Source organism: Canis lupus, chromosome 16, assembly GCF_011100685.1.
Source record: "Canis lupus familiaris isolate Mischka breed German Shepherd chromosome 16, alternate assembly UU_Cfam_GSD_1.0, whole genome shotgun sequence".
NCBI classification, from domain to species: domain Eukaryota; kingdom Metazoa; phylum Chordata; class Mammalia; order Carnivora; family Canidae; genus Canis; species Canis lupus.
In genome coordinates this window covers 4,918,377-4,941,628 of record NC_049237.1, presented here as the reverse complement: position 1 = coordinate 4,941,628, position 23,252 = coordinate 4,918,377, and the positions used below count along the sequence as shown (strand labels likewise).

The 23,252-nt window shown below is 38.1% G+C and overlaps 1 long non-coding RNA gene across 5 annotated transcripts in view; it reads left to right on the top strand.

Moving 5' to 3' along the window:
- The window catches only part of LOC102153920, a 122,312-nt gene that overhangs the window by 39,550 nt on the left and 59,510 nt on the right, over positions 1–23,252 (top strand). For 3 of the 5 annotated variants that reach the window (XR_005371206.1, XR_005371202.1, XR_005371203.1), the window contains one exon: positions 14,796–14,965. The exons of the other annotated variants lie outside the window; for them this stretch is intronic. This is a non-coding gene — a long non-coding RNA (uncharacterized LOC102153920). Of the gene's footprint in view, positions 1–14,795; positions 14,966–23,252 lie in introns of those variants that run through there. 5 annotated transcript variants of the gene reach the window in all.

Sequence of the window (23,252 nt, the reverse complement as noted above, 5' to 3'; positions counted from 1 at the left end):
AATTGTAAATGGGATTGACTCCTTAATTTCTCTTTCTTCAGTCTCATTGTTTGTGTATAGAAATGCCACTGACTTCTGGGCATTGATTTTGTATCCTGCCACGCTACCGAATTGCTGTATGAGTTCTAGCAATCTTGGGGTGGAGACTTTTGGGTTTTCTATGTAGAGTATCATGTCATCGGCGAAGAGGGAGAGTTTGACTTCTTCTTTGCCAATTTGAATGCCTTTAATGTCTTTTTGTTGTCTGATTGCTGAGGCTAGGACTTCCAGTACTATGTTGAATAGCAGTGGTGAGAGTGGACATCCCTGTCTTGTTCCTGATCTTAGGGGAAAGGCTCCCAGTGCTTCCCCATTGAGAATGATATTTGCTGTGGGCTTTTCATAGATGGCTTTTAAGATGTCGAGGAATGTTCCCTCTATCCCTACACTCTGAAGAGTTTTGATCAGGAATGGATGCTGTATTTTGTCAAATGCTTTCTCTGCATCCAATGAGAGGATCATATGGTTCTTGGTTTTTCTCTTGCTGATATGATGAATCACATTGATTGTTTTACGGGTGTTGAACCAGCCTTGTGTCCCAGGGATAAATCCTACTTGGTCATGGTGAATAATTTTCTTAATGTACTGTTGGATCCTATTGGCCAGTATCTTGTTGAGAATTTTTGCATCCATGTTCATCAGGGATATTGGTCTGTAATTCTCCTTTTTGGCGGGGTCTTTGTCTGGCTTTGGAATTAAGGTGATGCTGGCTTCATAGAACGAATTTGGAAGTACTCCATCTCTTTCTATCTTTCCAAACAGCTTTAGGAGAATAGGTATGATTTCTTCTTTAAACGTTTGATAAAATTCTCCTGGGAAGCCATCTGGCCCTGGACTCTTGTGTCTTGGGAGGTTTTTGATGACTGCTTCAATTTCCTCCCTGGTTATTGGCCTGTTCAGGTTTTCTATTTCTTCCTGTTCCAGTTTTGGTAGTTTGTGGCTTTCCAGGAATGCGTCCATTTCTTCTAGATTGCCTAATTTATTGGCATATAGCTGTTCATAATATGTTTTTAAAATCGTTTGTATTTCCTTGGTGTTGGTAGTGATCTCTCCTTTCTCATTCATGATTTTATTAATTTGAGTCTTCTCTCTCTTCTTTTTAATAAGGCTGGCTAATGGTTTATCTATCTTATTAATTCTTTCAAAGAACCAACTCCTGGTTCTGTTGATCTGTTCCACAGTTCTTCTGGTCTCGATTTCGTTGAGTTCTGCTCGAATCTTTATTAACTCCCTTCTTCTCTTGGGTGTAGGATCTATTTGCTGTTTTTTCTCTAGCTCCTTTATGTGTAAGGTTAGCTTTTGTATTTGAGTTCTTTCCAGTTTTTGAATGGATGCTTGTATTGCGATGTATTTCCCCCTTAGGACTGCTTTTGCTGCATCCCAAAGATTTTGAACGGTTGTATCTTCATTCTCATTAGTTTCCATGAATCTTTTTAATTCTTCCTTAATTTCCTGGTTGACCCTTTTATCTTTTAGCAGGATGGTCCTTAACCTCCATGTGTTTGAGGTCCTTCCAAACTTCTTGTTGTGATTTAGTTCTAATTTCAAGGCATTATGGTCCGAGAATATGCAGGGGACAATCCCAATCTTTTGGTATCGGTTCAGACCCGATTTGTGACCCAATATGTGGTCTATTCTGGAGAAAGTTCCATGTGCGCTTGAGAAGAATGTGTATTCAGTTGAGTTTGGATGTAAAGTTCTGTAGATATCTGTGAAATCCATCTGGTCCAGTGTATCATTTAAAGCTCTCGTTTCTTTGGAGATGTTTTGCTTAGAAGACCTATCGAGTATAGAAAGAGCTAGATTGAAGTCACCAAGTATAAGTGTATTATTATCTAAGTATTTCTTCACTTTGGTTAATAATTGATTTATATATTTGGCAGCTCCCACATTTGGAGCATATATATTGAGGATTGTTAAGTCCTCTTGTTGAATAGATCCTTTAAGTATGATATAGTGTCCCTCTTCATCTCTCACTACAGTCTTTGGGGTAAATTTTAGTTTATCTGATATAAGGATGGCTACCCCTGCTTTCTTTTGAGGACCATTCGAATGGTAAATGGTTCTCCAACCTTTTATTTTCAGGCTGTAGGTGTCCTTCTGTCTAAAATGAGTCTCTTGTAGACAGCAAATAGATGGGTCCTGCTTTTTTATCCAGTCTGAAACCCTGCGCCTTTTGATGGGGTCATTAAGCCCGTTCACATTCAGAGTTACTATTGAGAGATATGAGTTTAGTGTCATCATGATAACTATTCAGTCTTTGTTTTTGTGGACTGTTCCACTGAACTTCTTCTTAAAGGGGAATTTTAAGAGGCCCCCTTAAAATTTCTTGCAGAGCTGGTTTGGAGGTCACATATTCTTTCAGTTGCTGCCTGTCTTGGAAGCTCTTTATCTCTCCTTCCATTTTGAATGAGAGCCTTGCTGGATAAAGTATTCTTGGTTGCATGTTCTTTTCATTTAGGACCCTGAATATATCCTGCCAGCCCTTTCTGGCCTGCCAGGTCTCTGTGGAGAGGTCTGCTGTTACCCTAATACTCCTCCCCATAAAAGTCAGGGATTTCTTGTCTCTTGCTGCTTTAAGGATCTTCTCTTTATCTTTGGAATTTGCAAGCTTCACAATTAAATGTCGAGGTGTTGAACGGTTTTTATTGATTTTAGGGGGGGATCTCTCTATTTCCTGGATCTGAATGCCTGTTTCCCTTCCCAGATTAGGAAAGTTTTCAGCTAGAATTTGTTCAAATACATATTCTGGCCCTCTGTCCCTTTCGGCGCCCTCGGGAACCCCAATTAAGCGTAGGTTTTTCTTCCTCAGGCTGTCGTTTATTTCCCTTAATCTATCTTCATGGTCTTTTAATTGTTTGTCTCTTTTTTCCTCAGTTTCCCTCTTTGCTATCAACTTGTCTTCTAGGTCACTCACTCGTTCTTCCACCTCGTTAACCCTCGTCGTTAGGACTTCTAGTTTGGATTGCATCTCATTCAATTGATTTTTAATTTCTGCCTGATTAGCTCTAAATTCTGCAGTCATGAAGTCTCTTGAGTCCTTTATACTTTTTTCTAGAGCCACCAGTAGCTGTATAATAGTGCTTCTGAATTGGCTTTCTGACATTGAATTGTAATCCAGATTTTGTAACTCTGTGGGAGAGAGGACTGTTTCTGATTCTTTCTTTTGAGGTGATGTTTTCCTTCTAGTCATTTTGCTCAGTGCAGAGTGGCCAAAAGCAAGTTGTATTGGGAAAAAGAGAAAAAGAGAGGAGAGAAAGAAGGAAAGAAAAGAGAAAGAGAAAAAAAAGGGAAGAAAAAGAAAAAAAAAACGAAAAAAAAAAAAGAAGAAAAAGAGAAAGAAAAAGAAAGGAGAAAAAAAGGGGGTGGGGGAAGGAAACAAATCAAAAAGCAAAACAAAACAAAAACAAAAACAAAAACAAACAAACAAAAAAAGAACCACCGGGGAGTATCTTCTGATTCTGTGTTCTTTAAGTCCCTTGGCTTCTCCTGGAGGTTGTCAGTCTAGCTGGTGTTCTGGGGGAGGGGCCTGTTGTGCTGATTCTCAGGTGTTAGCAGTTGGGGGAGCTGCTGTGCCCCTGCCTGGTGCAGGGCTCGGTGGGGGTTGTTTACCCCGTGAGGCCGCAGGAGGAACAGCCCCAGTGGCGGGGCAGCTCTGGAAACCTGGATTCAGCTCCGGCAGGAACTCCGTCTGCAGGGCCTGGAGGCTCCGGGGCGGGGCCGCTGATGTGCTCAGCTGGGGCAGGAGCGTCCTCGCTGTCCTGGGCCCTCCCGGCCTCTGCCTGTCCCGGGGGAGGCGGGATCCTGGGCTGTGTCCCGGCGCCCTGTGCTCCGGGGCCTGCGCTGTTGGATTCGCGCTCCCGGGCCGCGCAGCCCCCTCCGCGGAGCCGCCGCCCGAGCCCCTTCAGCTGCTCCGGGTCCCGCCGGGTCCCGCCGTGCGCGCTGCAGCCCTTAGGGAGCTCGGCGCACTCTCCTGGGTGCGCAGTTGCTGTTACTGTCCCCGGGAGCCCGAGGGCATCCCCGCCCTCCTGGGTCCTGCTCCAACTCCCTGCGAGCCCCTTTCCTCCCGGGAAGGTCGGTGCAGCTCCTGCTCCTCCGGGACGGGGCTCTCCTGTCCTGGGGTCACTCGCCCCGGCCTCAGCCCGGCTCCTCGCGGGGCCCCTCCCCCTTGGAGGCCTTTGTTCCTTTACTTCTTTTTCCCCGTCTTCCTACCTTGATAGATGCGCGAACTCTTCTCACTGTAGCATTCCAGCTGGTCTCTCTTTAAATCTCAGGCCGAATTCATAGATTTTCAGGATAATTTGAAGGTTTTCTAGGTAGTTTGGTGGAGACAGGTGATTTGGAGACCCTACTCTTCCGCCATCTTGCTCCTCCCCCTCTTTGATGATTAAAATAGATCAATTCTATACAAGTCTCACTGGGGAAATCTACTTTTTAAAATATTTTCTCTTCTATTCTTATTTCCTAATAATATATCTTTTGATTCTGCTTTTTGGGAGTTATTTCCTCTTTTCAACACCCAACCTTTCATTGATTTTAAAAAAGTATTTTCCTACTCAATAATTTCCAATTTTATTGATTTTTAAATGTTCTTCAAATTTTTTTCCCTGGTAACCTGATTTTATTTAATGAAAACAATTATCTTCTGTCTCTTGGAAATAATTAAATAAAATTTTGCTTAGGTTTTTCTAGTCCCTTTATCTCTCAATTTCAGATCATATTTCTGTTAATTTCTGACTGTTCTTTGTGCTAAAGCTGCCCTTAAAATGTCTGGTGATCCTTTGTCCATGCATAGTTAAAAGAGAATTATTACAAAGCCAGTGTGAGGGCTGGAGGCACTTTTTGCCCTGGGGGGATTGGTCAGCTTTACTCCAGGACAATTGACTGGGTTAACTGTTCATTTGATTAAGGGGTACTGAAGTGTCAGTACTTGTAGGTTCTTTCTTTGGTCCTGGTTACTTTCATCAGAAACGAATCCCTTCATCACCTGCTTAGGCTGTCCCAGGAGTACGGGGAGAGTGGAAGGAGGTCTCACCTGCCCACTAGGCTCACTTTTAAGCATGGCTGTCAGCTATGCCTGGGGTCCCGAGCCCAGGGACTTGCTGATTTAATTACCCAAGAAGGGCCAGTTGTCTGGCTATGTGGTTTGAGGAACAGATAGCAGGGTCTAATTGCTCCTTATTCAGACTCTCAACTGATCCTTCTGCTTTTACTTCCACTTCAAAGCCTATCCTTCAATTCCAATGTGCTGGGAGCTCTCAATTTTTGCTTTGGTTTTCCCATGCCCTGGCTTGTTGGTACTTCAATACTAGCAATCTCTCTACTCTGCTAATTCAGTATCTGCTTATCCTCTTATTTTCCTTGTCACAAAATTTCATCGCTACCTTCTATCTACTGTTGTCTCCTTTCTTTTTTTTTTTTTTTTGGAGGGAAAGCTACGTTTTTTTTTTTTTTTTTTTTTTTTTTAAATAATCTTTCACTGTTCTTTTGCTGGAGTTTTCATGGCAGAGCAGAGATGAACACATCTTGTGTTTGCCATGTTTATTTAGAAGGGCCATTATTCACTCTTTTATCTTTGGGCATTAGGCTAACAGTGGTATCGAGTGAAATTAGAAATCTCATTAGCGTTTTTTAAAGCTATTAATGTCATTACCAAAGAACAGGGCATCTTGAATGCATTCTTTTCCAAGCAAGTTTTTAGATGACTCATGCTAAAATTGGAGATCTATAAATTTATTTATCAGAGTCATTAAGTATTGAAAACTAAATCTAATGCCATGGAGCACTGGAAAGAACATTAGATTAGAAGTTGTAAGTTCTCAATTCAAGATTTATCTTTGCCATCTTGGGCAAAATACTTTCTCCCTTGGTCTCAGTAAAATGTAGGCAATTAGATTACATGGCTTCTAAGATTCCTTCTAGACTAAACATTCTGTGATTTTATTAGGTAATTTCAAATCCCTCATTGAATTCACCGGTCCTCCAGATGCTGTTACCCAAAGTAACAAACGTTACCCAAAGTACAATGCATGTCACTGGTGGTCAAGGAAATAATGTTTAATGGCATTAGAATTAACATTTTAAAATTTATTTCTATATTTTATTTATATAATCATTAATTTATTTTAATGTTTATATCCGAGAACACTGTTCCAACAAAACTTAGGTTTCCTTTGCAAATAAATATATTTTTAAAGATTTTATTTATCTATTCATGAGAGACAGAGAGAGAGGCAGAAACATAGGCAGAATGAGAAGCCGGTTTTTCATGGGGAGCCCGATGCAGGACTTGATCCCAGGACCCTGGGATCACACCCGGAGCCAAAGGCAGATGCTCAACCACTGAGCCACCCAGGCGTCACTCTTTGTAAATAAATTTACTCAAACTTAAAACTATGTTTTGATTTAAAAAGAAATCATGAATAATAGAATGTGGTATGTAGCCATGATAAAAGTTACAAAGATAGCGTGCAAATGAATGTCTTTTCTGAATCATGGCCCTCTCATGACATGTCCTTTCATGACTACACACATTTATTCTCTCCTTAGCAAAATCTTTGAATGTCCAGCTCAAAGATTGCTTGCTTACTGAACCATCCAAGGTAGAAGAGTTTCATATTCTGAAATAGTACAGCTCATGTGACAGGTCTATTCCCACAGACTAGGGGCTTCATCTTATTCATCTTTGTATCTCGAGGACATTGATGTGCTTAACTTTGTAATAGAAGCCCAATCAATATTTGTTGAAAGAATGAACCAAATCAGGATCTTGAGAACTCTGATGGACAAAGGTTTCCTGTAATTGATTTATTTTCAGCATGTATCACTAACTCCGTGTCAATGGACACTGTCTCTACTTTATTAGTTCCAGAATACATGCCCATGAGAACCCAGAATAGGAAGAACAGGCTTGATATGAAAGATCAAAAATACACTATTGGAAGCTTTAAAGACTAGTCACAGATCCTGTAAATTTTAGGAAGGAAACAGTTCAAACATCATTGGATCTTGAGATTCTGAGACACTGGGACTCTGGGATCAATGGCTCTTCAATAGAAATGGATGCCATCTTCCATTAGAGCAATTTATATTTTGTAAACTTTACACTATAAAGTCTAAAATCTATAGTAGTTTGAATTTACAAAGCACTTCTACACACTTCATTTACTTTTACCCTCACAATAATGCTTTGACGTTGAAGGGGAAAGTAAAGTTAGAAAAATTAGTTAAATGATTTTCAAAATGTCACCCAGATGGTAGTTGGCTAGACCAGTGGTCAGCAAACTATGACAAGGGGAGAGAAAAGTGTGTTTTGATAAACAAAGCTTCACTGTAACACAGACTTACCCTTAAGAAGGAGTAACTCCGTTTTCCACATGAAGAAGAAATTGAGGCCACAGAAAGATGGTTACTTGACAATGTCACACAGCTAGAAAGTGGTGCTGTCAGGAGGATTCACATGTAGGCACCTGACTCCAGGGCCTTTGCAGTCACAACTTCACTAGAGCTGGTTTTGGTGTCTAAATCCCGGCTCTAGCTCTGTGACCTTGGGAAATCTACTCCCTCAACCTCCTGTAAATTAATACTTGCCAAACACTTAAAACAGAGCTTGACACGCTGTAAGCACTCAACAGCATTGTCATTTTTATTAACACTCAAAATTTTGCATTGCCCTCTTTCTTTCCAATAGTAAAAATCACATCAGAGCTACAGGGCTAGATGTTCTACATATGCTGTCTTATTTAAGTTTTGTAGTAACCAATTATTAATCTTATTTTAGAAGACAAAATAATAGAGGTTCTCAAGGGTTAAATAACTTGCTCTGATACTGATCCCTGGTCTGTCTGTGATAGGTTTTTAAGCCTGTCTTCTCTACACGACTCCTTCTAATTTCATCATTTCCCTTACTTGAACTCAGTGCTTGAAAGACCAATGAAGGGACATCTTATTTCCCCCCTCTCTCAACCAACCAACAAATTAATCAGCCATCAACAAAAGTTAGGTGCATCCACTCTGCTCAAATGCATCATGGGCTTGCCTGTCTTCTTTCCTTTAAGTAACCCATTTCTGGACTCTGAAATAATCTGTTTTTGCAATTACAATTCCCTTTATTTGAAATCTGATTTGTCCTTTGAAACCAGATTCAAATAGTACTAAATCCTTAAAGACTTCTCTGATCATCAAAGACAGAAGCAGCTTGTTCTCTACAGAATCCAATAGTATTTTTGCTTGTACGATGCTAATGGAGTTGATATGATATATACTGACTCACGGTATTGCTTTCAAACATGCCTTAAAGTACCCTCATATATTGGCAACTTTAAAGTCTTTTGTAGAACAAGATGGGATATAGAGAAATACAAAATTTAAAAATGGAGCCCTCCAATGGAATGTACTGAGAAGTTTGTTTAAAAAATACCTCAAATTATTTGAATACAGATATCTACAGAACTTTACATCCAAACTCAACTGAATACACATTCTTCTCAAGCGCACATGGAACTTTCTCCAGAATAGACCACATATTGGGTCACAAATCGGGTCTGAACCGATACCAAAAGATTGGGATTGTCCCCTGCATATTCTCGGACCATAATGCCTTGAAATTAGAACTAAATCACAACAAGAAGTTTGGAAGGACCTCAAACACATGGAGGTTAAGGACCATCCTGCTAAAAGATAAAAGGGTCAACCAGGAAATTAAGGAAGAATTAAAAAGATTCATGGAAACTAATGAGAATGAAGATACAACCGTTCAAAATCTTTGGGATGCGCAAAAGCAGTCCTAAGGGGAAATACATCGCAATACAAGCATCCATTCAAAAACTGGAAAGAACTCTTGTCTTGCATCATTAAACGGTAGGCACTCAATAAATATTTACTCACTCTAGATCTCAAGGTTTTTTTAATAAGGCTAATTTCATAGTTCCATTAGCTCAGTACAATTAATTTAAAAGCACCAAGATAACGCTAAATAATACAGACAGAATAGATAATTTATTCTAACACCTTATCTCTATGTTCCTCATTTTGAAAGTGTCTGACTCTAATTCATTCTACATTCTTTTTTAGTAGTTTAAATATTTTTTAGGTAATTTTAAAAATTAAAAATGACTCTTGGTAGACGATAGCCCATCTTTGTAATACTCATGATATGAGTGATCTATCATTTAAAGTAAGTCCTTTTAAAAAGCCACAGTATGGTAATCTATTTGCGTTCATACCTTATTAACAATCTTTACATCTTAACTCAGTTTTGCAGCTTCTGCTTTATTTTTAATTTGATTTGCCTAATATCATTCTTAATTAGAAATGGAGAAGCCTACAACATTAAAACAGTACCTACTTAAATTAATATAACAAGAGTAGGAGGGGCAGTTTGAGAGACAGAGTCAGGCTGAATTAGTGAAAAAGCATATTACAGAAAAATCTATAAACAAAGAAATACATGTTTTCAAGCACATTGATGACTAACCGCTAACAGTATTTTTCAAGTAGAGGTTTCAATGCCAATTTTTTAATTAAAATTTTGCATTCGCATGAGAATAATTTAATCTAAAAGTTATTCATAAGTTAAATTAATCTTATAAAACTTAAATTTGTTTAAATTTTGCTATACAAATGGTATCTCTTTGATAGACAAATTTAATTTAACTCATGGTAAATTATAGATTCTGGGTTTATAGTTAGTTTATTGTAACATTCTATATGGAATGTGTTCTGTACAATCTGTATCAAGTGAATCTAATCAACACAGTGAAGTCACATCATCTAATCAAATTAGCTTGAATTATGGTTATAGAGGCTTAATCTTAAAGCAGAATTTGATAACCCAAGCAAGCAAGCAGAGGATTATTCCCTATCCTGCAGATTTTATAGTTATCTTAAAAGTAGAAAGATTTGAATGACTGGATACTCTGCATGTCAATTTTACTTGGTCCTTCCTATAGGAAATTTAGTGGATCTCGAGCCTTACTGTGCACAAGGACACCACATAGGATTATATTTTTAAAAAATGAATACTGTACTCTATGGACAGTATATGTGATTTTCAAGGTCAATTTTAACTAACTGTAATTCTCACCTTTTTTACTGTCTTTAGAACTTAATCTTCCATATGTATCCTTATCATCAGCCTTGGCCAATGCCTTTCATGGTTGAGTTTTAACTTACCTTTTGGTTCAGTCAAAAGCTATATTAGGTCATACTGATGTAGTCTCGGATCTCCTTGCATTAACATGCCACACTTCTGAATTCTTCCATACTTTTATGCATGAGAATTGAAATGTCATTATCAACTCAATGAACTTATCTTTTGAGACTCAGCTTAAACCTTACCTCCTTTGAGAATTCTTGGGTATCCTCTTTACCAATTATTTGTAGATACTTCCAGGATAGTTTTGTCAAGCTGTGTATTGATTGTATGTTTTTTTTTTTTTTTTTTCTGTCGCCTACAATACACTATGATTTGGTAATGACTTGAATGTAATAAACATAGTGCTTATTGATCAATTATAGAATTAATGAAAAATATTTGCGGTAATGATTGATTTTTGGTGCCATATATAACCTTTTACATTTTACTTGTCTTGACTGATCCCAAAGAGGTTGGGAATAGATAGCATTCATAGATAGGTCCAAGTAAATCTCTGATTGTTTAAACATACAATTTTAAAAGGTTGTGAACTATCTGAAAAAGCTAAATGAAAGATGATTAACATGTTTTAGGTCGTTCATGCTTAAAAATTAAAAAACCTCAATACAAGGATAGCTGCAGAAGTTCATTAGGTTGAAGCCATACTGTCCGTCTCTACAGCTAAGGTAACCACATGTCCCAGGCTCCTCAGGATATATTTATGCCTGATAGCACCTCCTATCTTTGCAAAAGTGTCCTGGTTTGGGTGATGTATTATATAGTCACTCTACATAGAGTCTACAACAATGGACTTAAGACTAATGGGGAAAATAGAAATCCTATGGAAAAATCAACTTAAGAAAACGAACATCTCTTTGGAAGCAATACACATGGATATCTATATATTACCTATATTAGCATATTTTGCCACAAGAGGAATTCACAAATGATTAGGTCATAAATTCAATCTAAGTCCCTAGGTTTAGGGGATCTAGGAATCCCTCGACATTATCTTATCATTACCGAGTTGTAATTGCTTCTGCTAAGAGTTGAGGTTACCATGCCCCTTGGGATTAAGATTTGACCCTGATCCTTATTTTCCCACTTTATGACATTTACAATACTTTTGTATAATGACACTTTACAGTGTACAGAGCATGTTTATATACATTTTACATTTATATTAATAGAAGCATTACATTTAAGGGCTGTGGGTTTAGTATTTTTTGTGTTGGAAAAGAAGTATTTGTTTTGCAAAGATCTTTGATGTTTCTCTGGTTTCTAAAATGGACGTTCGTCATTATTCCTACACAATAAAAAGGTTAACATGGCTAAATCTACCAACTTTAGTGATTGTTTTTAGCTAGTATAGGCTCAACACAGGGTAAAGTTTTAGAACTGTTCTAACATTATGTCACCTGGGCTGCCCCAGCAGATCAGTGTTTCTCTCATTACTAAATCAATCCTGTAGCATCTCTTGTTCATTTAATTTGCTTCCATTCCTATCAGAGTATGTTATATAGACTGAAGAAAAATTTCTCTGTGTGTATAAGATAATGAATTCTGGGCTAAAGAAAAGTACAGATTACTACAGTAATTTCAGTAGATGAAAGGTAGTGGTATTAAGGGGTTTTATCATTGACTAAACTTAGGGTACTACAAAGAGAAGTGCTGGGAAATATAAACCAAAACATGTAATTAAAAAAAATTAGCATTTAATTTGTTAAGCATAGCATAATCATATTTCTATTATTTTGAACATATTTAAATGTTTTCACTATAAAATTATCATTTCTCTTAATTATATGATTACAAGGTTTTAAAAATCTTGCTAAATTTAAAAGTATGATTTTATTGTATTATTTGAATATGTAATTAAATGTAATTATATTTATTATCTATGTAAATTTATTATATACACAGATGTGTAAATTATATTTAATATGTAATTATATTTAAACCCTCAGAGGTTTTCTTTCTGGGTTATCTGGTTTTAAATGATGATAATATTATATAAGTTCAGAAAAATTTCCCCAACTGGAGCACTGTCAGCTTATTGTTAACAGTTTACCAAGGAGAAAGCAAAACTTTTTATTTCACAGTTGTCAAAAAGGCTTAAAATGATAACAGCACATTCATTTGTAGCACTCTTACATGATGAATGATTAACTTTAGAAGCTTTTACTAAAGTAAATTTTGTAGAGGAGAGATTGAAGCAAAAATCCTAGATTCCAGATGGTAGATTCAGCCCCTGAAGCAAAAGGGCACAAAAAGTATCATCAAAGGGGACACTTGATTACTTCAAATTTCACCTCGGTTAGCTTTGGCCATTTAGATATGGGTTGGTATAGTATCAAATTATGGAAACAACCCAAGTGTCCTTGACTGATGAATGGATAAAGACAAAATGATATACATGTAAACAATGGAATATTACTCAGCTATAAAAAAGAATGAATTCTTGCCACTTGCAACAACATGGACGGATCTAGAGAGTATAATGTTAAGTGAAATAAGTCAGTAGGAGAAAGACAAATACCATATGATCTCACTCATATGTGTAATTTAAGAAACAAAACAAATGGGCAAAAGAAAAAACAGACAAACTGGAAAACAGATTAACTATAGAGAACAAACTGATGGTTACCAGAGGGAGGCTGGTGGGGGGGATGGGGGAAATACGTGATGCTGATTAAGAGTACACTCATTGTGATGAACACTAAATAATGCATGGAATTGTTGAATAACCATATTTTACACCTGAAACTAACATAACAGTATATTTTAACTGTACTGAAATTAAAATTAAACAAAAAATAAATAAATACAGGCACACACACATACACACACACACATACACACACACACCCCTGCCAAAAAAAAGCCAGAGATTGAAAGGAGAGGTGGGGGTACTGGTGGGGTCCTACTGTCATATTCTTGGGTGTGCAGCAGTGGTGATGGCCTGGGGTAACAACACATCTTCTATGCATGGCACACTGAGCGATTTTGCTTTGCTTACCTCTCCAGACTCATATCTTGTCACTTCTGACTTCTGAAATGTTGCAAGTTCCCTGAACACATGATGCTGCTTCACATCTCTGCCATTTTCCCCATCCTCTCTGGAATGCCCTCTCTTTCCAATCATACTGTCTATTAAACGTTTTTTTCCCTTCTCTATTGATATTGAAGTTCCTTGCCTCCTGCTCTAACTAATATATAGATTCGTGACTCCCCAGGTCTGTGCATGGCTATAATCCAAGATCTTCCATTAATGGCTGTTTTTGGGAAGTTCTGTCCTTTCTGTCTTTGTTTTCTCCTTCATTTTGCTGAGGTACATCTTCAGGCATCTCTCAAAGAATAGATAATATGAGAGTAAACGGCAAGGTCTTTGTATATCTAAATTTATCTTAATTCTGCTACCATATAGATTCATAATTTAGCCAAATATACAATAAATTCTTGCTCAATAATTTTGCCCTCAGAATTGTAAAGATATGTTTCTAGTACTTTGTTATATTTAAAGTTACTTTTTTGTATTTGTAACTGGGATGCATTGCTTTACAATACTTGAAATAAAAACATATATTTCTTCATTTTTCTTTCAGTGGCTATATTTTCCACATCTAGAATCTATCTGATACATTTTTAAAACTGTTGTCTTCACTCAAGTTTTACAATCCTAGTCCTAAATCACATATTTGGTTACTCCCATGGACCACGTTGCTTCAAGTCGTTGCAGCACGTGTTCTGTATATGTCACTTGGAGTTTTTTTTCTTGTTTTTTTAAACCTTGGCTCTAATGAACCACTCTTAAACTAAATATTTGCATTTGCACTTATTTATATTTGGAGCTGGGGTGTAAAGAGGTGGTTTCCATGAATTGGCTTATTTTGTCTTTTTATTATTTTTTTTATTTTGTCTTTTTGATTAGAATATTTATTTTTGTAAATCAAATTAATAAAATAATTAGAACTCTATTCCCCAAGAGTGGTGACAAATTGCAGCAGTCTTTCTTGGTGTTCCACATACATGCCCTAGACCCACCTTGGGAGGCACCTGTAGATGGTTTCAACTTTCTGTGCCTCTATGTGGGAGCAACCTCTGGCCACATGGACAAGCTTGTGGGCAAGCTGAATGTGCAGAGGAAGTTAATGCTGAGGAGTGACCCTCAATTAAAGAGAGAGAAGAGAGTTGGTGGATAAAGATCCAGATTCTTTGCTGTCTGTTGTGCAGGATGCATGCAGTCTCTCAGAAGGTCCTGGTATGATTGGGCCTCCCTGTACATAGCAGTAACTTGCTCTTTACTGGTATTCTTCATCCTTCTTCCAGTCTCACCTCTCACTTCTTCACTTTGCTTCCTGAAATCACCTCTAAAAAAAACCACTTTTATCAAAATACTGATTTGGGGTGTACCTAAAGACCCAAGTCTAACAAGTCGGTTATGTTTGAGGACACTCAATCTCTTCAGAGTTGTATGGGAGCTGCAGGAACTTCTAGAAATCCTCAAACCAGGTTCACTGCTTTGCTGGATCTCCAGATGCCACAGTTTGGCATTGGTCCTCCATTGGACCAATGACGGCTTCATCTGAAATATGTCTTTCTTGTTCTGCTTCCTGCCTAGGTAGTATGACAATGTTGTCTTCGATGTCAGGAGTTCTACCAGCTGGGGAATCCCTGGGTGGCTCAGCGGTTTTGCGCCTGCCTTCGGCCCAGGGCGTGATCCTGGAGTCCTGGAATCGAATCCTGAATCAGGCTATCTGCATGGAGCCTGCTTCTCCCTCTCCCTCTGTCTCTGCCTCTCTCTTTCTCTCTCTTTCTGTGTGTGTGTCTCTCATGGATAAATAAATAAAATCTTAAAAAAAAAAGTTCTACCAACAGCCTTATTTCTTCCATGTTTAGCTCACAGGTGGGAAACCTTGCCTTGGTCTCCCAAGACATCAGCACCCAGTCCCATCAATGACCTCCCAGAATGAAGATCACTCCCTGTGGAGGGGTCCAGGCCTGTTTGAATCCAGCACCCATCTCTGGACAAGGTTCTGTAGAATCCTTTTGGCCAGTCAGCATCACCTCTGTGCCATATTGTTGGTGTTCATAATTGTCAGTATCATTAGACTGGGGACAGGCAGTGAGAGAAAGGGAGAGAGGGTTTTATACCAGAATAAAGAAGGAACAAAGAATGGGGATAAACAATGGATGTCTGCTAGATTTTACCTCTTAGATTCCTGCAATATTGTGATTCATAGGAAATATACGTTTAGTCATTCAGATGACCCAAATATATTTCTCATATATATTTGGTCCTGGCTCACAGCTCCCAAAACCCTTGTGATTTCCTGGGCAATAAGATCAATGAGATTATTTTCTGTTCTATTATTTAGTCTCCTGTCCCCAGTTCCTGAACCATTAAGGCAAAGTCAGTGTCTTGTTATTTATAACCAGGCTCTTTCAACCACAACTGGGCTTAGGTTGATGAGATGACTTTTGGGAAGCACCTAAGGATGGCTGGAGAGGAGTGGAGGGTTGGAGGTCAAATCAATCACCAATGGCCAATGATTTAATCAGTCATGCCTATGTAATGAAGCCTCCATACAAACCCCCCAAAACAGGTCTAGGAGAGCTTCTGGGTTGGTAGATACATGGATCTATCTGCTGGCAGAGTGTCCTGGCTAGAGAGGGAACCTCTGTACCTGCCTGGCTGTTTCTAAGTTATACACTTTAATGATAAATAGGTAATCTTATAAGTTAAATGTTTCTCTGAGTTACATGAGCCACGCTGGCAAGTCTATACCCAATCAGTCAGAAGCACAGGTGGCAACCTGGACTTGTGACTGGTGTCTGAAGTCAGGTCAGGGCAAGGGGCAGTCTTATAGAACTGACCCCTTAACCTGTGGGATCTGATGTTACCTCTGAGTGGATATTGTCAGAACTGAGCTGAATTGTAGGACATCCAGCTAGTGCTAAGAATTGCTTAGTGGTATGGGAAGCCCCCCATTCCACCCCACACATTTTGAAATTGGGTGTAGAACCCTTTAATTCCCAACATAGGTAATGCATACTTGTATTAACAATTTCAGACAGTTCCATTAGCATAAGGCAACTATCATACATTTACTCAGAAATGCATTCACTCTCTCCTAAAAGGGACAAAGGCCAAAGTCTCGTCCAGTTTGAGCTCCTGGATTTCTGGGTACATTCTTCATGGCTAAATGTAGATATATGCACTAATCACATAGCACCTGAAATTATAGCCACCTGAACACACCTGGGAAACAGGGCAAACAGGGAAAAAGGATAGCTAGCTGCAGAAAGTATTTCCCCAACATGCACAGTCACCACCCCCAGCATATGTGGCCTGTCTCCTTGCTAGGGTAGTAAGTTCCCAGTTAGGCAGCTCATTCTTCAAGCTGGCCCCAGGAGTCTCCCATAGCGTCATCTTCTCTGGTGATATCTGACAGGGAGCTTTAGGGAGCATTTCCCCAGGGGGTACCTGACAATAATTCTAAGGGATCTTAACTGTTTGCCTAAGTATTTGTTGAGCGAGTGCTAAATAAAGAAATATCAAAGCATGGCTGAACCTGGGAGATTTATCTGCCTGAATCACTGAGCTTGCTAAGTTATCACTACCACTTCTGAGTCACAGAATTACCTCCAGGGAAGAAGTACAACACTGCATTTTAGGTTTTTTTGATTTAATAGATCCTTTTAAAACCAAACTGAGCTAAAAGTACTGTACTTGTTCTATTGATTGTCAAATATTCTTCTGTTTTTTCAATATATTGAGTGAGTTCACAGAATGCTCAACAAGCTGCTGGGGCTTGCCAATTAAAGCCCACATTGAAATGTTATAAAAAAGAACATTTTATCGTAATCACAGATACTGTACATAACACAGCAATTTGCTTCTTGAAGGCTAATTACAAAAGTTGTTTGAAATAATCAGGCCCTTATTCAGCAGCTCAGAGATGAGAACAGCTGTACAAATACTCGCTACCCCAGCAATGGCAAGAGAGGAGGGTGGAAAAAATAGTTAGTTAAAAAAGTTCAAACAAAGAGTGAAAAAACAAAACGGAAATGAATTCCCTTAGCCCTTTTCAGCGACCGCAATGAACATTCAAGGACAGGATGTTCCAGGTTTTCAGCATAATATTGGAAGACACTTTTGACACGACAATGGATTCTATTAGAATTATAAAGCTCTGAGTATCTATTGAATTAATTGTGTCTAAACTTCCTGGAACTCTTCCCTACGCCCTGTGAACTCATATAGCATGTTGAAGTCACGTTAATTTTCTCCAGAGATAGGGGGTCGAGTATGTCCCAACAAAAACAGATGGCATTTTAAATCCAACAATTCACTCTATGGAATAAATTGGCATCTATAGTATCATGTTGGTAAACCTGTCCCACTGTCTTGCACAGCCATCTATAATGAATGGTAAGATGGGCTATTCCTCCAGGAAGTGACATTTTGTTTCAGGGACTGGACTGTGCACACTCTAGAAAAGCCTGTTTCTTGATTGAGTGAGCAGCTCTACTCCCAGAATATAATTTAGTCACTTTATCTTACCATGAGATAAGGCCCAGTAACATTGTCCCCAAAAGGAATAATCACAATTTCACAAGTTAGTGGAGCCCCGACAGTTCAGAACATGTGCCTTCAAGGATTAAGTGTAGCAACAGCACGGCTGTTTCAGTAGGGCAAGCTTCTCAACCCACCAGATTGCTAGTCATAGATTTCAAATATATAGTAAGAATCACTTGATTTATAGCCTCTTTTGACCAACAATAAAGCCAGTTCCTACACTTAAAAATAAGTGTTCCTATTGTTCAAGGAAATTTATTTTTTCCAAAAGAGAAAGTTATTTGGGCAAGAGAAAAATAAGGTTATTTGTTGAGTTAAAGGAGCCCAGTGGAGTTATAAATACATATGCACACTGCATAGATAATCTCCACTGAGCTTCACTTCTTTAAACTTGCTCGACGGTCTCTCTACACTCATAATAAATCCTGGCCAAGCCTAATTAAATTGGGGTTCAGGATCACTAGTATTTTATCTTTTACTGAACTTTTAACAGCCGCTTCATTATTCACTGGAGTGAGTGGAATACACATATAAATAGCAGAGAATAATGAGATGTTTATTTTCTTCTTTCTGGTAGAATATTTTTACACAGTTATCACATCTCTTATCCCAAAATTAGAGTTGTATTTAGCATTAGTATGATATATATTGTGGGTATTTGTGATGGATTAAAACTTATATAAAATATTTCAAATATATATATTTTAAATAGAACGTTACAGTTTGGTCTGCAATTCTTTAAAAAAATCTGAAGGACTATATACAGACTTACTATAGCACAAGAATTAAGTATATACCTTTTTAAAGAAGGTAAGGCTTAAACATATCAAACAATTAAGAAAATTACAAATCTTAAATTTACTAATTCCATGCCATGCCTATAGGTAATATGTTTCATATGCTTGATTCTTCTTGACTTCTCTATAGTTTTTGGTAACGTTGAAAATTTCGCATAGCTATATTTTATCTAGAAGTGTTTATATTTGCTTAGAAGAATTTGTGAAAGTGACTCTCCCCCCATTAGAGGGAACATCATTCTCAGGGGGCAATAGATTTTTTTCTTCCAATCTCCATATAACATTGTGTTAGAAATATAACAGACAGGCTCTGTAACTTTATTGAATGTTTGATTAACTAGTGAATAGGTATATTAATGAATGAATTTCCTGTTTTCTGTGTTTTGGTTTCTATGAAAATGTATTTCCATTCCATCCATAAATACAGCATTTATTAGATGTCTTTTACATGCCAAGTACTGGTCAGTCTCACTAATCCACCAGAAAACAGGAAAGACAAGCTCCTCAAGGAGCTTCATCTTTGAGACAAATGCAAATATTAACAAATAATGAATAGTGTAATAAGTACCACAAATGTCGAAATATGCAATACATGGAAATTTATTATGGGAAATCATAAACCTACTCTTGGGGGTCTGGAAAAGTCTTTCCTGAGGGAATGAGATATTAGCTAGGACCTGAAGAGTGAGGAAGATTTAGCCAGAGGAAATATGGAAGGAGATGGAAGGGAGGAACGAATTTGGCAGAGAAAGTGTAAAGGACTCAACTTCATCTCTCTTTTTCAAGGATTCCTTTTTTAAATAAAGATTTTGTTTATGTATTTATTGGCGAGAAAGAGCATGGGCACATGAGCAGAGGGAGGGACAAAGGAAACAGCAGAGAATCTCAAGCAAACTACCCACTAGGTGTGAGCCCTAGATCATGATCTGAGCTGACATTACAGTCGGACACTTAATTGACTGAGCCACATAGTGCCTCCAGAATCTTTCTTACTCTATTCAAGCCTTCTAATCATGGGTATTTCCAAAAATGTTGGTCCTTCAGAAAAATATGAGCACTTATGAAGCACTTCAGTTATCACCGATAGCCTGATGACTATCCAACAGGCAATCCCAGTTTTGATGCATTGTGCTTGGGACTACAGGGGATACAAAAGACAGGTAAATAAATATACCTTGTGGTTACATATGACAACCTTGCTGGTGGATAAACTCAGAGAAAAGGTAAAAATTGTAGACAGATAGATAAAAGATTAAGAGCCAGAGACAGAAAGGTGGAGAGAAAATGGAAACTCTGTCAATGACAGATAAAGGTGATGTCCATCCTACTCTGTATGGTATCGTCAATTATGTGCACAGTGATTTCCCCAGTGTCCAGCACAGTGTGTTACTCTTAGTTGTTGTCTAGTATGTTCCTGGACACTGCCACTATATTTGCATGGAAGGGAATATATCACTCAGACTCTGGTGACTTGATTCCATTCTTGACACAACTGGGCTTGACATTTAAAGGCTCTGGAACTTTGTGTCCTTAGATGTAAAAAAATATGATGGCACCATTCAAATATTATCATGGAATAATTTCCAAGTATCTTTCTAGACGCAGAATTCAGGTGTTCTTTGTGAAATAATGTTTGAAAGTCAAGTAATGAAGAGATCTTATTTAAAGATGTTAAAATTTATTTTCATACATTTTACTTTTACTTATAGACTATGATGAGTTGAATCTCTTCCCCTACTTTGCCACTAAAATGATGTGTGGATCTTTGTATCAGTTGAGGCTTTGATTGGAAGCCACAAACCCAACTTGACATCACTTAAGCAAAAAAAGCATAAAATGGAAATAAAAATACCAGGAACAAACATATTCAAGGAATCCCCAGAATGTTGGTTTTTGGAAATAAAGGAAGAGTAGAAACCAAATTTTAGAAAGAACAGGAGCAGCTTTCCCAAGGGATCTCAGGAACCTCTAAAACAGAGACTTGAGAGTGGGTCAGCCTCCATTATCCCTATCTGTTGGCATCATTATCTCTTTTTTGCAGACTATGTTTCTACCCTCAGGGTTGGGAGTGGGGGAATGTATCCTTACTGATAGCTTCCAACCATTAACTTTCAGTTTTTAGTTTCCAAGTAGAGACTTACTTTGATTCGCTGGATGTCAAATTCTAAAACCCTAGGAAAAGGACTCATTGGCCCAGCTTGGGTTAGGTATCAGGGTGGCTCACATAAGATAAGAAGAAGTCAGCTCCTTTGTTATCAAAATAGTTGAGTGGGGGCTGGGGCGGTGTTAATGAGCCAACAAAAAAGAGAAGTATTCTAGGAAGACAATTCCATAGATTCCTAAACCTTATTTCTTCCAGAATCAATTTAGGCATGTCTGTAAAAAGATGTTTTTTAAAATAATGTAATTTGATTGCAGGCTATCATCAGTTGGTAACTGAATTCCTGAGGTCTGGAGAGAACGCCTAACATAGTGCTTTGCATGTAGTAGATACTCAATAAATAGATCTTGAATTAAGTTGATTTTAATAGCCATCTGCCTAAGATGCTGTGTAAAACTGATTAGGCTGACACAGTTCTGAACATTTGAAACTTATCCTCTATCAGGATCAAGATTAGCACCAAAAGAGGGGAAGGAGCACAAAACTGAAAGAAAAAAATAGCATAGTGGATAAAGTGTTAGACTCATAAATGAGGACTTCGTTTAGTATCTGTATCCTATGCTAATTTGCTGGGTTTTTTTTTTTTTTTTTTTTTTTTGGGAAATTTCTTAATTGTTCTGAGCCCAGGTTTAACATCTTTGAAATGAAACAATTATGTATGTTTCAGAGTTCTGACAATTCAAGAGAGCTCTTTGTGAGCAGGAAGTAGATTTATAGGATATTGGTATGAGTGTAGCACATGGAATGATCAGAGAAACCTCCTCAGTGCTCATCCCCCTCATCAGAAGGTCTTTTTCAGGGTTCTTTTCGGAAGCTTGGAAAACCACCATTAAACCCAAGGCTTGCATTCTTTTTAACAAAGACTGAAATAGGCTACTAGGTTGGAGATAAATCTCCAAAAAAAGAAAACAAAGCAGTACTTTTCTTGAATAAATAAGATCATTTAGCACAAAGGATATGGCAGTCCCATGTTAATTGAAAAAATATTATCTTCCTCACTATGCGATTGGACTATTGTTTTATTCCATTCAGGCTGCCATAATAAAATGCCTAGGAGTAGGAAGTCCATGATCAACATGCAGGCCAATGTGGCTTCTGGTGAGAGCTCTCTTCCTGGTTTGCAGATGGCTTCTTTTTCTTTTCTTTTCTTTTCTTTTCTTTTCTTTTCTTTTCTTTTCTTTTCTTTTCTTTCTTTCTTTCTTTCTTTCTTTCTTTCTTTCTTTCTTTCTTTCTTTCTTTCTTTCTTTCTTTCTTTCTTTCTTTCTTTCTATTTCAAGATTGTATTTATTTATTCATGAGAGACACAGAGAGAATGGCAGAGACATAGGCAGAAAGAGAAGCAGGCTCCTCACATGGAGCCTAATGTGGGACTTGATCCCAGGACTCCGGGATCGTACTCTGAGCTGAATGCAGACACTCAACCACTGGGCTACCCAGGTGTTCTCAGATGGCCACCTTCTTGATGTGACCTCACATGGCAAAGGCAGAGTGAGCTTTCTGGTGTCTCTTTTTATAAGGACACGAATCCTATCAGATTAGGTTTCCACATTGATGATGATCTCATGTAACCTAATATCTTCCTTACTCCAAATACAGTTACACTGGAGGTTAGGCTTCAACATATGAATCTTTGAGGAACATAATTCAGTTCTCAGCAACTATGTAGTGTGAAAATGGTTAATGAGATTTTTAAGTAGATGTGCTTGCCTTAAGGAGTGTGTAATAAAATCTAAAAATTGGGAGACCTATAGCTCACATTGGTAAGAATATTAAAAAAAAAAAAAAAAAACTCAGACTGGAACTTTCCAGTAGTACTGGAGGTCACTCTCACCCTAGCTGTTTAAAGATGAGGAGTTTTGTTATCCTTTGGGCTAAATCCTTCTCGGGACACTTCAAGCCTTTTTGGTTTACTATTGGGCAAAGGGAAGAATGATCCACATGAAGATGTTTCTCTTGGTAGGAGGAGGCAAAGGCTTTCCCAAGGGAAGGTGGTTGGAAATTCAAACAGAAAGATTAAGGAGCTACTTGGGAAATGTGACGCAATCCCAAGGATGGGAGGAGGTGAGCATTTTGAACATGAAGATTAGGATTTACATTTTTGCCTGCCTTTCATTTGGAGCTGCAAGGAGAAATCTAATTTAGCTAGAGCTTTAACCTTTTCCTTCCTATTGTAATTCACTTTTGAAACTGTCTGAACTCTTTAGCAGAACAATCACACATACTCAAGGCTGATACTCCATCAGCCCACAATATTATGGTCATACTAATTGTTAAAATATTAAGTTCTTCCTTCTTATTATACTTCCCTGAGGTCCCCTAAATGTTCTTTTGCCTACCAATCCAGCCACTCTAGACCTATTCCTGGGACCACTGACCTTCTCAGGAATCAGCAAGTAAATGGTTAACTGCTGGCACATCAGGGAGCTTTCAGGACCCTTCTGCAGCAATAAATACCCTCATCCTTTGTTTTAGATTCATGCTTCTGCAGAGCCAGTTCCTAAATATTTTGACTTTCACTACTTTGTACATATACATATC